Source organism: Rana temporaria, chromosome 3, assembly GCF_905171775.1.
Source record: "Rana temporaria chromosome 3, aRanTem1.1, whole genome shotgun sequence".
NCBI classification, from domain to species: domain Eukaryota; kingdom Metazoa; phylum Chordata; class Amphibia; order Anura; family Ranidae; genus Rana; species Rana temporaria.
Genome location: NC_053491.1, coordinates 161127962 through 161142905, shown reverse-complemented (window position 1 = coordinate 161142905; position 14944 = coordinate 161127962). Strand labels below are relative to the sequence as shown.

The following is a 14944-nucleotide window of genomic DNA, read 5'->3' as shown; positions in this document are numbered from 1 at the left end:
GATTAAAAATAGATAAAAATCAATCATATAATGTACCTGCAGTTTCACTTTCGTTTTGTAGCTACCTTAGTTTTTGCATGCAATGTAATGCCTCCTTGCTGGACAGAGCCATAGAGAGTGATGGTTAGGAAAACTAAACTAGAATCTCCCAGTACTGTGGTGATCAGGAAACAGACAACCAGAAGTGTCCAGAACAGAGAGGAATTACAGCAACATCAAAGCAAAAACGAACAATGAGGACATGAAACCAGGACTGCAGTAAGGTAAAGGAAGCTATTTAGCTAAAAAAAATGTTTTCCTATAATGACCCTTTAAGTCCTGCTAGACCAGTGCAGTCTGGTAAGGGCTTATACGGATTTAAAATCCAGTAATACACGGTCTCACCCTGCTCTGCACATGCTCAGTTGCTCTCCATTTTTTGCATTGTGATGAAAATCAGAGCCACTAGAGGCTGATCTGCCGACAGCCTAAAGTTTAAAGATTTACCGCTTCTCAGGGGTTCTAGGTTTCAGTAAAATGGCAGCTCCAGAAAGAAACAGGAACAATGCTGGAGGCAACTTATAGCACACACCACTTTTGGTAGCATAATTATTAATGTGGCATGCATGGCCTAAAGGCTATTGTTTTATTAAGCTGTTATGGGTAAAGTTCCACTTTAATGAAGGAGTATTACAGACTGGTAAATCAAGAGGTTAAGGATTACTTTTTAAGGTCTCATGCACACGGTACTAATGTGTGAGCTTCTGCTTTTTTGGGCGCAATTTCAGGTGTTTGTTTTGTGCTCTTTCACTATATATATATATATATATATATATATATATATATATATATATATATATATATATATATATATATATATATATATATATATATATATATATATATATATATATATATATATTTTTATTATTCACAAACCCTTCCTAGGGAAACTGCATTTATAGTTATGCTCATATTCACTAGAGCAAAAATATGACCGGAACGTAGATTTTCCGTTTTTTTTTTTTTACCGAGGAACACTTGGCGCTTGTTTACGTGCCTCTATGCAGAGGTACAATGTAAATAATGGACTACATTTTAGCTCAGAGAAAAATAAAAACACTGTACTGAGCTTTTTCAAGCTGCAGTGTACAAGAGGCCCAATATTAAGGCCTTGTGCACATAGGAAATTTTTACAGCTGCTGTTTTTGACTTCAGACGTTTTTTTTTCTACAGTCAAACTCTCCAGCATGTTATCCTATGTGTCCGTGCACACACAGGCGGTCATCAACTGTTTTGGCTGAGGCATTTTTTTGGCTGTATGTAATAAAAAAAAAAACACACAACGAGTGGGTTCGGAGTTTTTCAGCTGTAAAAACGCTCCAACGCCAAAAAAACGTAGATAAACGCTCAAAAATGCAGATCACATGCATGTAAATGTTTTTGATCAATATTGATAAAAAAAAAAAATTATAAAAAAAAATAAAAAGCTACAAAACGCCTTTTCAAAAATGGTTGAAAAACTCACTGCAAAGCTAAGCTACTGCCATCTTTATAGAGTTATTATAACGTCCAGTGTGCATGAGGCCTAAAAGGCAGAGCTTAAAGCGGAGTTCCACCCAAAATTGGAACTTCCGCTTATCCCACTCCTCACCCCCTTACATGCCACATTTGGCATCTAATTTTTTTTGGGGGGGGGGGGGGGGGGAGTGGGGGCTTCAGGAGGAGTGGGACTTCCTGTCCCACTTCCTCCGAGAGGCTGGTTAGGCGATTAAGCTTAATCGCCTACAGCAGCCCCTCCCTGTAGGCGATCGCCTAGGACACGTCACAGGTCCTAGGCGATCTCCTGTCCAATCAGACGGCGCAGGGCCGTGCCATGCGCGCATGCGCAGTGCCGCTCCCGCATTCGCAGTGGGTGCCCGGCCGTGAAGCCGAAAGCTGTCACGGCCGGGTGCCCACGGTTGAAATGAAGACGCCGGCCAGGGAGGGGGGGGGGGGGGGAAGAGGAGCGGAGCCCCGGCCGGCGCGTCGCTGGAACGATGGAGCAGGTAAGTGTATGTTTATTAAAAGCCAGCAGCTACACTTCTTGTAGCTGCTGACTTTTAATAAACATAAAAATTGGCTGGAACACCCCTTTAAAAAAAATGAATCATCACACCTCTGCTGTTTGACACGTCAGGAAGTTTTTGGTGCCAGCCTGTACAGATACTGAAAGGTCCACTTGAAGAAACCAATATAAATAAAAGCAGAGTATCGAACATATTGAGTGGCGCATATGGCCAGGTTTGCAGGGAGTGCCTTCAGATTCAGTATTCTTCTTACTAGATCACATGTCACAAAACCACATAGTGGCACATGGCAGGATATGACAAGCAACTGTCATGAAGGATAGATAACATGCAAACACCCACCTATCCCGGTCATCTTGTATTCGATAAATGGGTCATGGTATAGTGAAGACAACACACAAGTACAAACCACGATTTTTGTTTTGCTTTTTAAAATTCCCTAGGAAAAGGTTACATTATTTTAGTGATTTTGCCGCGTTTTTGTCACCAAGTATTTATCGCCCGGTTGCTTATCGCATTTCATTTCTGCGACAGTGTTCTAATCTTCCCATAAGCTTTAGTATATGGCTACAAACTGCTAGTGATTGGCGATTTAGCAGCGTTGCAGTCATGATACAGTTGTACCTTTATCCTGTAACACTTGCAGCGATTTCCTGAAGCTAGCTAGAAATCAACGCTTAGTGATTGGTAGTGCCTACAAATCTCTTGTGTAACATGGCCCTGGGGATTAGATTACTGAAATAGCACATAATGTCTAAAGGTTCTCATCTATCCAGGTCATGATCCAGCCATCAGTTGTCACATCCAACTCATTCTGTCTCACCATTCATCTGAATGGCGTCCTCGGGTCATAGGACTGCCAGAACATACCCCACTATACCCAACATACCCATGTGGACCACTCAGTCAGCGGTACTAAAAATGAAATACAATGCACTCGGTCATTAGCTTTACCAAAGGTAGTCTCCTCTGTAACTTACAATTTTACCTGTGAATACTGCTGTCATTTTTCAACTTCCTTTAACCACTTCAATACCGGGCACTTACGCAAATTCCTGGCCAAGCCAATTTTCAGCTTTTAGCGCTGTCGCAATTTTAATGACAATTGCGCGGTGATGCTACGCTGTACTCAACCAATTTTTTTTATCATTTTGTTCCCACAAATAGAGCTTTTTTATGGTGGTATTTGATCACCTCTGCGATATTTATTTTTGCGCAATAAAAAAGGACTGAAAATTTTGAAAAAAAATATATATATTTTTCTCTTCTTTTCTGTAAAAAAAAAATGTAAGTACGTTTTCTTCTTCAATTACGGGCACTGATATGGCTGCACTGATAAGGTGGCACTGATTAGCACCGATGAGGTGGCACTGAGGGATGGCATTGCTGGACATCACTTGTCTTGTTTTATCTTGTTGCCATTCAGTGCCCATGTTGCCAGTCAGTGCCCATTTGTAGGCACTGATTGGCATCCATTGTGAATATTTTTTCATATGTGGATGGCCATGGGGTATATATTTGGCCATCCACATGTTGCCCCCTTCACTGGTGGTCCTGGCGGCTTCCCTGGTGGTCCAGTGTGGGCATCCGCAGGGGGGCTGCGCTGATAAACAATCAGCGTATACCCCCCTTGTTAGACGCAAAAGAGGAAGAGCCGATCAAGGTCTCTTCCTGTTTACATTGTGATGAGCCGTGATTGAACACGGCTGATCACGTGGTAAGGAGCCTCCGTCGGAGGCCCTTTACCAAGATCGGTGTAGCAGTGTGTCAGACTGACACGCTGAACCACCGATCGCCCCGATGCGTGCCCCCCTGGGTGCACGGCGGCTGTCATCCTGCTGGACGTCAATAGACGTCCATTTAGGATAACAGAAGCACTTCCAGGACGTCAATCTGCTAGTGACCAGGCAGGAAATGGTTGATTACTTTTTTAATCCACCCTTTAGATTTTTTTTATAAGAATTTTTTTATATTTTTTTTCTATAAAATGCCTTTGGAGTAAAAGAAAAAGAAAAAGTTTTCTATTTAAGATACATTAAAGCGGGAGTTCACCCGAAAAAAAATTTTTAACATTAGATTGAGGCTCATTTTGTCAAGGGGAATCGGGTAGTTTTTTTTAAATCGAAGCAGTACTTACCGTTTTAGAGAGCGATCTTCTCCGCCGCTTCCGGGTATGGTCTTCGGGACTGGGCGTTCCTATTTGATTGACAGGCTTCCGACGGTCGCATACATCGCGTCACGAGTAGCCGAAAGAAGCCGAACGTCGGTGCGGCTCTATACGGCGCCTGCGCACCGACGTTCGGCTACTTTCGGAAAATCGTGGCGCGATGTATGCGACCGTCGGAAGCCTGTCAATCAAGTAGGAACGCCCAGTCCCGCAGCCCATACCCGGAAGCGGCGGGGAAGATGCATCTCTAAAAACGGTAAGTACTGCTTCGATTGTAAAAAAACTACCCGATTCCCCTAGACAAAATGAGCATCAATCTAATGTTAAAAAAAATAAATAAAAAAAAAAAAGATTTTGGGTCAACCTCCACTTTAATAATTTAGCTTATTCAGCATCAAATGGAGCTTAGTAATGTAGCATGCGGCTGCATATTCTGCAATACTTACAATTTTGGTAGACTCATTCAATGAATCCAAGCTCTGCAAGCCGAGATAACATGCACTACATTGATGCATTCACACAATTTCACAGTAACCATGAGATAAAACAAAAAAGTTCAGGAATACTTCTTTATCCCACTGTTTTGCAAATCTATGTACAGTACAAACTGTATGATTGAACACAAATGCATCTGTACCAGGCTCCAAATGTGAGGAAGGGCAAGCAGTGAAAGTGAAACCTTCTAAGCCGCTTATAAAAAAAAAAAAAAAAAAAAATAATAAAAAAATAAAAAAAACACTTATGATCTCTCTGCACATACAGTATCTCACAAAAGTGAGTACACCCTTAACATTTTTGTAATTTTCTTTACATCTTTTCATGTGACAACACTGAAGAAATTACACTTTGCTACAATGTAAAGTAGTGAGTGTGCAGCTTGTATAACAGTGTAACTTTGCTGTCTCCTCAAAATAACTCAGACATTATTAGTCTAAACCACCGACAACAAAAGTGAGTACACTCCTCAGTGAAAGGGTCCAAGTTGGACCCAATTAGCCATTTTCCCTCCATGGTGTCATGTGACTCAGTGTTACAAAGTCTCAGGTGTGAATGGGGAGCAGGTGTGTTAAATTTGGGGTCATCACTCTCATACTGGTCACTGGAAATTCAACATGGCACCTCAAAAAACTGAGGATTTGAAAAAAAGAATTGTTGCTCTAGATAAAGATGGCCTAGGCTATAAGAAGATTGCCAAGACCCTGAAACTGAGCTGTAGCACGGAGGCCAAGACCATACAGAGGTTTATCAGTACAGGTTTCACTCAGAACAGGCCTCATCATAGGTGACCAAAGAAGTTGAGTGAATGTGCTCAGCGTCATATCCAGAGGTTGTCTTTGGAAAATAGATGTATGACTGCTGCCAGCATTGCTTCAGAAGTTGAAGGGGTGGGGGGGGTCAGCCTATCAGTGCTCAGACCATACGCCGCACACTGCATCAAATTGGTCTGCATGACTGTCGTCCCAGAAGGAAGCCTCTTCTAAAGATGAAACTCAAGAAAGACCACAGTTTGCTGAAGACAAGCAGACTAAGGACATGGATTACTGGAACCATGTCCTTTGGTATGATGAGATCAAGATAAACTTATTTGGTTCAGATGGCTAAAGAAGCTGAGGGTAAAGGTGATGGACTGGCCAAGCATGTCTCCAGACCTAAACCCTATTGAGCATCTGTGGGGCATGCCCAAATGGAAGGTGGAGGTGCGCAAGGTCTCCAACATCCATCAGCTCTGTGATGTCATCATGGAGGAGTGGAAGAGGACTCCAGTGGCAACCTGTGAAGCTCTGATGAACTCCATGCCCAAGAGGGTTAAGGCAGTGCTGGAAAATAATGGTGGCCACACAAAATATCAACACTTTGGGCCCAATATAGACATTTTTTTTTATCGCTCAAAAAAATCAAAATGTACACTGTCACTTTAAATTATTATTTTTTGGATTACATTTATTGCGGTCACAAGCAATGTAAACATACTTTGTGACAGCAATAGGCATGTGACAGGTACTCTTTATGAAGAGACCAGGGATCCAAGACACAGTCAGCTCCCAATCCCACTGCTTGTAAAAGCAATCTGAATTCTAGTGATGTATGGGGATGTTGCTGGTCAACAAGTGGTTAAAGTGGAGGTTCACCTGAAAAAAAAAATTTTTTAAAAGCCACCAGCTACAAATACAGCATCTGCTGACTTTTAAAAAATTAACACTTACCTGTCCAAGTCGCCGGCGACATCGGCAGCCGAATCCGAGTGGTAACTCGGCTCTCGGCTTCCCCCGTCGCCATCCTCGGTAAGGGAATCGGGAAGTAAAGCGATGCAGCTTCACTGCCCGGTTCCCTACTGCGCATGCGCGAGTCGCGCTGTGTAGTTCCCACTGATCCCCGTTGTGTTCTGGGAGCCAAGCGTTTCCCAGAACACAACGGGGGGGGGGGGTGACGCGAAGGGGCCGGACTCCCGCGGGAGTCTATACCCGGAAGTGGTGCAAATACCTGCTTTATACAAGTATCTGCACCCCCTCCCCCCTGAAAGGTGTCAAATGTGACACCGGAGGGGGGGGGGGGGGAGGAGGGTTCCGAAAAGCGGAGGTTCACTTTTGGGTGAACCTCCGCTTTAAAAAAGGCAAAATTAACCTTTAACCGATTTAGCCCCGGACCATTTTCCTGGCCAAAGACCAGGCCACTTTTTACAATTCGGGAATGCGTCGCTTTAACTGACAATTGCGCGGTCGTGCGATGTGGCACCCAAACAAAATTGATGACCTTTTTTTCCCACAAATAGAGCTTTCTTTTGATGGTATTTGATCATCTCTGCAGTTTTTTGTTTTGCACTATGAACAAAAATAGAGCGACAATTTAGAAAGAAAATGCTATATTTTTTACTTTTTGCTATAATAAATATCCGCCCAATTTGTTTTTTTAAAAAAACATTTTTTTCCTCAGTTTAGGCCAAAACGTATTCTTCTACATATTTTTATAAAAAAAAAAAAAAATTGCAATAAGCATTTGCGCAAAAGTTATAGTGTCTACAAAATAGGGGGTAGTTTTATGGCAATTTTCTGGCAGGGAAGGGTTAACCACTAGGTGGCGCTAAAAGGGTTAAGTGCCACCTAGGGAGTGATTCTTACTGTTAGGGGCGTGGCTACCAATGACACGTCACTGACTACCGTTCACGATCACGGAAACGGTGAGATCAGTGACATGTCACTAAGCAGAACAGGGGAAAGCCTTGTTTACAAAAAGGCATCCCCCTGTTCTGCCTTTGCCGACCGCAATCGCGGACCGTCTGGGAACATCGAATTCCCAGGACCCGCGAGCACACTCGTGAGGCACGCAGCGGGCGCGCGCAAATTTAGAGGTACGCCCATTTGCCCGCCCATGCCATGTTGACGTACATCTACGTGCGGCACAAGTGGTTAAAGTGGAATAGTTTTCAGCCATGGAAGCTGCCATCTTTGCCTCTGTTTAATCTACAGCTGCTATGATGCTGCACATGTGATCAGTTATGACGCCAGCCATTGGATGGGTTTAGGTTTAGGAGATATTTGATGCACCTACAGGTAAGCCTTAATAGAGGCTTACCTGTAGGTTAAAGTGGTCTGTAAGGCTTTACCAGCACTTTAAAGTGGAATGTCACTCTCCCAATCAATCAACAGTGATCATTTTTTAAACCTCATGCTGCTAGCATTAGTAAAAATAGGGAAGTATATCATATTTACAGGCTTTAAGCTTTTTATTTGTTTTTACACTTTATTTTCTGGATTCTTGCCTAGGAAAATTTCATACATCCCAGGAGTCTTTAGGAGAGGAGGGGGGGTTTTCTCAACTAAGCACACCCTCTCATGCATGCATGCCTGAGCCAAGGGCAGATGGATTCTAGGAAGTAAATGCTACATAAATCGTTTGCCCTTACTCAAGTTGGCACGGCCAGAAATGTTAACGAGTATTTTTCAAAGTGATTCTCAACAAAAACCATAGAGGCATACATGTATAAATGGGTGAGTTTGCTTTGAATATAAAAAATGTATTTAGCCCAGTTCACACTTGTGCGCTCTGCGAGATCGTATGCGATTCGCACCACACTGCAGTGCCCATCATATGTGATGTCCCTGCGAAATGCGATTTCAGCCATACAGATAGTAGAGCTGATATTTCATCACATTCGGACCAAACTCACACAGGACCCTTTTTTGGTCCGCACCAGAATCGGATCGCATGGCTATTTACATCCATGTGATCCAATCCATATACGAACTGTCAGCTCGCAATATGCAAGCTGAACCAGGGGTGTCATTAACATTGTATTGACACTCCCAGCAGCTTGCATAGGGCAGTGTGAACTGTGGTGTGAGTGGTGTGATGAGGAAACCCGCAGTGGACTCACACAAGTGTGAACTGAGCCTTAAATAGTGTTTTTGGTTTGTAGAGCTCAGATGCAGTAAAGATCCACTTTAACTGCTTGCCGATCGTATACCTTAGGGCAGCAAGGTGGCTCTCCTGCGCAGGATCGCGTACCTAGGACGTCATCCGCTCCCCTGGGGTTAGGAGTGTGACTGCGCGCCCCTGCCGTCCTGGCTGTGCTGCAATTGGCTGCAGCATGAACTAATCAGCGGGTGCCAGCTGCCGATTGGTTGCTGCACCTGACGATTGGTTCCAGACATTACCGAAAAGAGCCATGTGTAGTAAAACAAACACAGGGCTCTCTTCTGACAGCAGCGATGTGCTGTTTTTTTCTTCCTGCAAAGCACATTGCTTCGTAAAAGCAGCACACACGGTAACACATGCTGGCCACACATTTAACCCCTTGATCACCCCTGATGTTAACCCCTTCCTAGCCAGTGTCATTAGTACAGTGACAGTGCATATTTTTAGCACTGATCACTATTAGTGTCACTGGTTCCCCCAAAAAAGCATCAATTAGTTGTCCGATTTGCCCGCTGTGTTTTCAGGTTCCTTGGAGTTCAGCTGTAACACATACATGGTAATGTGCATCACGTCTAGCCATCTCATGCGTTGCATGGGCCGCAAAGCGCACCAAAACAGTTCTAAAAATTATACCTGCCAAATTATTGGTATGGTAATGCAGGCAGTGCGTTACCATGCAGGTATGTTATGGCAGGGCATGAAGAAACGGCGAGTAACCACATTACCACAATGCAAAGGTCATTTTCCTTAGACAGCAGAGGTAACCTGTGTCCAAAAACATCCTCCCCTGCCTGTAACCAGAAGACTTGGAATTCCTTTTGCTTTGTTGCACCCGGAATGCAATTCAAGTAGATTTTCTGTTTTAGTTTGCAACAAGTCACATTGCCAAATAGTGGTCAGGTCACTGAGCAACAGTACAAGGAAGACTAGATCTTCCTGTTAGGCCGATAAGGGGAACACCTTATTACCGCAATCTGATCTTCAATACCAGCCAGTCTTTACTGATAACAGTGGTAAGGGAGCAGAAAATTACACACTTGTGTAATCAAAGAGTCATCTATAGACTGGAGTGTAGGGTAAGGTCACCAATGCCATAAATAAATGACATGACTACTACTGGTATGCAAGGCCCTTTTCACACACGTGGAGCGTTCATTGTATCAGTTCAGTCATGTCAGACAGATGACGTATTCCTCAGTTTTTTCATCCATTTTTTTTAATCCATTGCTCATAAGTTTTTTATATTATTTAATTTATTTATTTTATATATATATATATATATATATATATATATATATATATATATATATATATATATATATATATATATATATATATATATATATATATATATATATATATATATATATATATATATATATACATACATATACACACACACACACACACACACACACACACACACACACAATAATATATATATATATATATATATATATATATATATATATATATATATATATATATATATATATATATATATATATATATATATATATACATATACATATACATATATATATATATACACACACACACACACACACACACACACACACACACACACAAGGATGAAAAAACTGACCATTTGTCAGTTTGTATTCCCTTTTGGCCAATCTATTTTATTTATTTTTTTGATAGAGCTTTGATCAGTAAAAAAAAAAAACATGGATGATGACGGATGTGGATGTAAATCCGTTTTTTCTATAGAGATGCATTGATGTCCATTTTTCAACCGTTGACAGATGAAAGGGACCTTATTAGGCTGATAAGAGAAAAAAAAAAAACTTTTTGGAAACTTAGGCCCCTTTCACACTGGAGGCGTTTTTCAGGCGCTTTAACGCTAAAAATAGTGCCTGAAAAAAGCCTCAACTGCAATCCCAATGTGAAAGCCTGAGTGCGTCCCTGTTCTTTGTTTCTTGGAGGAATTTGTGCCTGAATGTGGACCTAAAAACTGAGCCAAAGACACACAGGACCCCTGTGCAATTCACTTCGCAGCCGCTCCGGAGAGGTCCATTGAGAGCCAGTCACCATCTCCTATCATGCCAATTGGCTGTGGGGAAACCCTTATCCAATTCACATAAGTAGAGGTCGACCGATATGGGTTTTTCTCTGGCCGATGCCGATATTTGGAAATCGGGGCGGCCGATATGTGCTGCCGATATTTTAGGGCGATTTTTTTTCCCCTTCCATCTCAAAAAACCTAGGGTGGAGAGGAGATAATTGTTTAGGGTGGAGAGTTGGGGTGCAGCCTGTCAGTGCCACATCAGTGCCCACTGGTGCAGCCCATCAGTATCCATTAGTGCCCACCAGTGCCACCTCATTGGTGCCCACCAGTGCAGCCTGTGTCCATCAGTGCCACCTCATCAATGCCCACCAATGCATCCCATCATTGCCCACCAGTGCATCTCACCAGCGCATATCACCAGTGCATCACCTCATCAGTGCATCACATCAGTGCCCACCAGTACACCCCAATGTCATTCACTGCCACCTCATCAATGCCCACCAGCGGAGCGCTCCAGGCTCCGTTCCATCTCCTAGCCTAGCACAAGAAAGCTCCATTTGTCCCTGGCCCTGACGTGCTGCCCCGTCTGACTAAAGTAGTGCATGAACTACTTTGAAGTCGCTGCAACATTAAGTCGTACATACATGTATGGCTCTCATTGGGAAGACATGATTTCCAAATTCGCATGACAAGTCGCACAAGTGTGAATGGGGTGTAACGCTAATTCTGGATTCATACTTATGTGTAGAGGTCGGCCGATATTTTGCCTTTTTAAAGATATCGGCCGATTATTATGTAAAATAGGCCGATTATCTGGGATCTGAGGCAGGGATGTGCTGGGTGGAATTCTTCCACCTGCCTGCCTGCCCGTCCGCTCATTCGCCCGCTGCACCCATTCAAAGTTGGAGCCTTAGGCCCTTTTCACACCAGCTGAAAAACAGACAGGTGGACCCGATCAGACCACCCATTGTTCTCTATGGCGCGGTAGATGTCAGCTGACATGTTTCCACGATCCCCCCAAAGCCCCGCCGCTCTCCCCCTCTTCTGCAGCGCTGGCATTCTGTCTCTGGGCACCTGGCTGTGGCTTCACAGCTGGGCACGCACTGCACATGCGCGAGCCACGTGCCATGATCGGCTGCGCAATCTTCTGGGACCTGTGACATGTCCCAGAAGAATGCAGGGAGGGAAGGGGGAGAAGTTATCTTCCTTCCGGCACCAGGGAGCCAGAGGAGGAAGTGGGAGCTGGATAAAAGAGGTTATCCCCCCTCCCCCCCCCCAAAAAAAAATGATATGCGAAATGTGGCATGTCAGGGGCTCACATGCACTTCAAGCAGAACTTCCATTTTTGGATGGAACTCCGCTTTAAGCAGGTCTTGACATTGCTATATTAAAATTCCCGACAACTACTGACAGTGTACTGACAGTTTCCTAGCACAAATTATGCAGAAAATTCTAAGTTTAGAGTGAAATTAAGTTAGGACCACAGATTACAGGGTGCCTTGGCGCGGCTCTGTGGCTCACGCATGCGTTTGCAAATGCGTGCGGACAAAACCCCTGTTTTTAAACGCATACTGTTAGACAGGTTCATTTGGTTGTTCTGCAGGCTGGTCGGTAAGGAGGCTTGTTTTTTTCCTGGGAATTCCCCAGGTTTTGTTATTTAGAGTGCAATTAAAGCACAGAACAGGCTCTACTCGAATGAACCCAACTTACCTGCCTATTGGCAATCTCCTTTAGAATGTAGGCTGAGCTGCACATGTTACATTCTTGGCGCAGTGCCTCTGTGTCAGAGTGAATGAATTCCTGTGTATGTGTAGGAGTTACGTCGCCGTGCACTGGCCAATTAAAAAGAGCCAATGACCCGGCGCCATCAAAGAGAAGATGTTGGTGCTGGTGAGGGACTTTTTTTCAGGCGGCAGGCGTAGGGCGTTCGGCGTGGAGATGTGAACCATCTCCATAGAGGGCAATGTGTTTTCATCCCTCCAGCGTCTCAGGGGCGGCTGCGGCGTCACACTACAGGCGACAAAACGCCTAGGTGTGAATGGGGGCTAAAAGCTTGCATATAGGCCTCATGTACACTGCTGCTGGTAAACGGACGTTTGGGAGCAGTTGGGCATTTTTTTGAGAGTGGGTACCTATTTTTGACAGGTACCCATCACCCACTTCCAGGAGACTGCGTCGCGGAGATCTCAGCCCCCCTCTTCCTCCACCGTCGGGCCAGTTAGAAAGCGCAGCATTAGGGAACCGACAGTATTCGCCTTACCACGAATGGCGGCAGCAGCACCCAAGAGCCAATTGGAAAATCAGCTGGTGTGCCAACATCACAGGATTAAGGATGAGCTCCGGCGTGTTCGCATAGAACACGTTCGGAGCCCGCCAGGAAGTCGGCACCCGCGCTGCGCTAATCACAGCCAGGCAGACATTTCCCGATCTCTGCAGCCGAGCATCGGACAATGTCTCCCTGGCTGTGATTAGCGCAGCGCAGGTGCCGACTTCCTGGTGGGCTGCGCACGTGTTCTATACGAACACGCCGGAGCTCATCCTTACACAGGATCCCTGGACAGGCAAGTGTCCTTATATTAAAAGTCAGCAGCTGCAGTATTTGTAACGGCGGACTTTAGATTTTTTTGGTGGGGGGGGGGGGGGGGGCAGAACGCCGCTTTAAATAAATCTTCACCCTAGAAAAGATTCAAAGTGAGCAGCTGCTGACTTATAATAAAAAGGGCCACTTACCTGTCCTGGGATCCCACAATGTCCTCACCCAGGCTGGTTCTTCGCCAGTCTTCAGGTCCCCAGCGCTGGCATGTTTACTAAGTGAGGCTGTGATTTCTTGCGTGTTCACAGCCCGCACCGTGGGCAGTAATTGCATACAAAAAAAAATCCAACAGGCTAGTTGTAGAAGTCGTTTGATAGATCCAATGGAGTACAACCAGCCTGCTCAGGGATGGATGGATGGATCCTGGGACAGTCCCTGCTGAACCAGCCAAGATTCCATCGATTACCAGATTTGCACCGCGGACTGCGGTGGGTCTAGAAGGTCCGGTCTACATCACATTTCTGGACCTGGAGGTCGGCGGGTGCACACGGAAACACATGACCCTTCCGATCAGATCTGACCGACAGCCTGTGTGCAAAGGCCCTTACTTTCTCCACAGTTCTGATCGCTTGCCCCTCTCATTTAGATTGTAAGCTCTTGGGAACAGGGGCCTCTTGTATTGGAACTGTTACTATATACACGGTATAAAGATGACAATGGGAGCTCTGTCAGTGACAGACCTCATAGGAAGCCTTGGATTTCACTGGGCAGTGTGGGGACTCCATGGAAGTTGTTGTATATTGTGAAGTCCCCAGACGGTGGCTGTGGCTCCCTAACATGGACCATAAGACAACGTCACCCTCATCTGCCAGGCACTGTCATCACCCAAGTACAGGAACCCGGCCAGGTCAGACACAAGTCATATGAAGGATGGAGGGCTTGTGATGACATAGATGTCTGTCTGGGCTCAGTGTATAGAATGACAGCTCCTCCGACCCCTCACACCCCGTCCTGTCACACTCTTACAACATACATTACACGAGGACACACACAAACACACCTACCGACCTCCTGATGTGCGATCTACACTCCGAACTGCCAACCAGCCACCGATCCAGTGCTACACAGGAAGACAAACTACAAGGTCCATCATGCCTTGCGGGAACAACAGGAACAACTGGTTCAACAAGCTTTATTGATTCCGAGCAACTCCTTCCTCTCCTGTCCCCTCCCCCTTCTGTTTGTCGCTAACTGTACTGCTGTTCTGTTGCTGTGACAATGTCGCCTGCTGGTTTCCCGGCACAGCTCATTCCTCCGCCATTGTCCTGCAGTCATGTGTGTGGCGTCAGTACCCTTCATCCCTCACTGCCTTTATAAAATCAATCACTGGGGGGTTACACTTTACATTTCCTATCAATAAAAACCTCACTGTGCCTTGGTAATGGTGCCCACTGCCAATTCTGACTGGAAAATATTGGTTGTACCGTTTATGGTGATCGTATACACTCACCCGCCACTTACTAGTACCAGGTTGGTCCCCCTTTTGCCCTCAGAACTGCCTTTATTCTTCGTGGCAGAGATTCAACAAGGTGTTGGAAACATTCCTACAGCCGGGTTCACATATACACGGGTTTCCATGCATCCGATTCCCATGACAGGCAAGCGTGACTGGCTCTCAATGGAGCCGATTCACACATGTCTGCGGAGGCCGTTGTCGAAATTTGAAAATTTTACGTCGTTGGCGTAAGTCGTTC

The 14944-nt window shown here is 44.8% G+C and overlaps 1 protein-coding gene across 4 annotated transcripts in view; it reads right to left on the bottom strand.

The window, feature by feature from the left end:
* The window catches only part of FAM3C (FAM3 metabolism regulating signaling molecule C), a 71005-nt gene extending 56644 nt beyond the window's left edge, over window positions 1-14361 (bottom strand). For 2 of the 4 annotated variants that reach the window (XM_040343740.1, XM_040343738.1), the window contains exon 1: window positions 14259-14361. The gene's annotated coding sequence lies outside the window, so the exon portion shown is untranslated. Of the gene's footprint in view, window positions 1-14250 lie in introns of all 4 variants that reach the window. The other 2 variants (XM_040343741.1, XM_040343739.1) reach the window with 2 other exon arrangements.
* Between the last annotated feature and the right edge of the window lie 583 nt (window positions 14362-14944).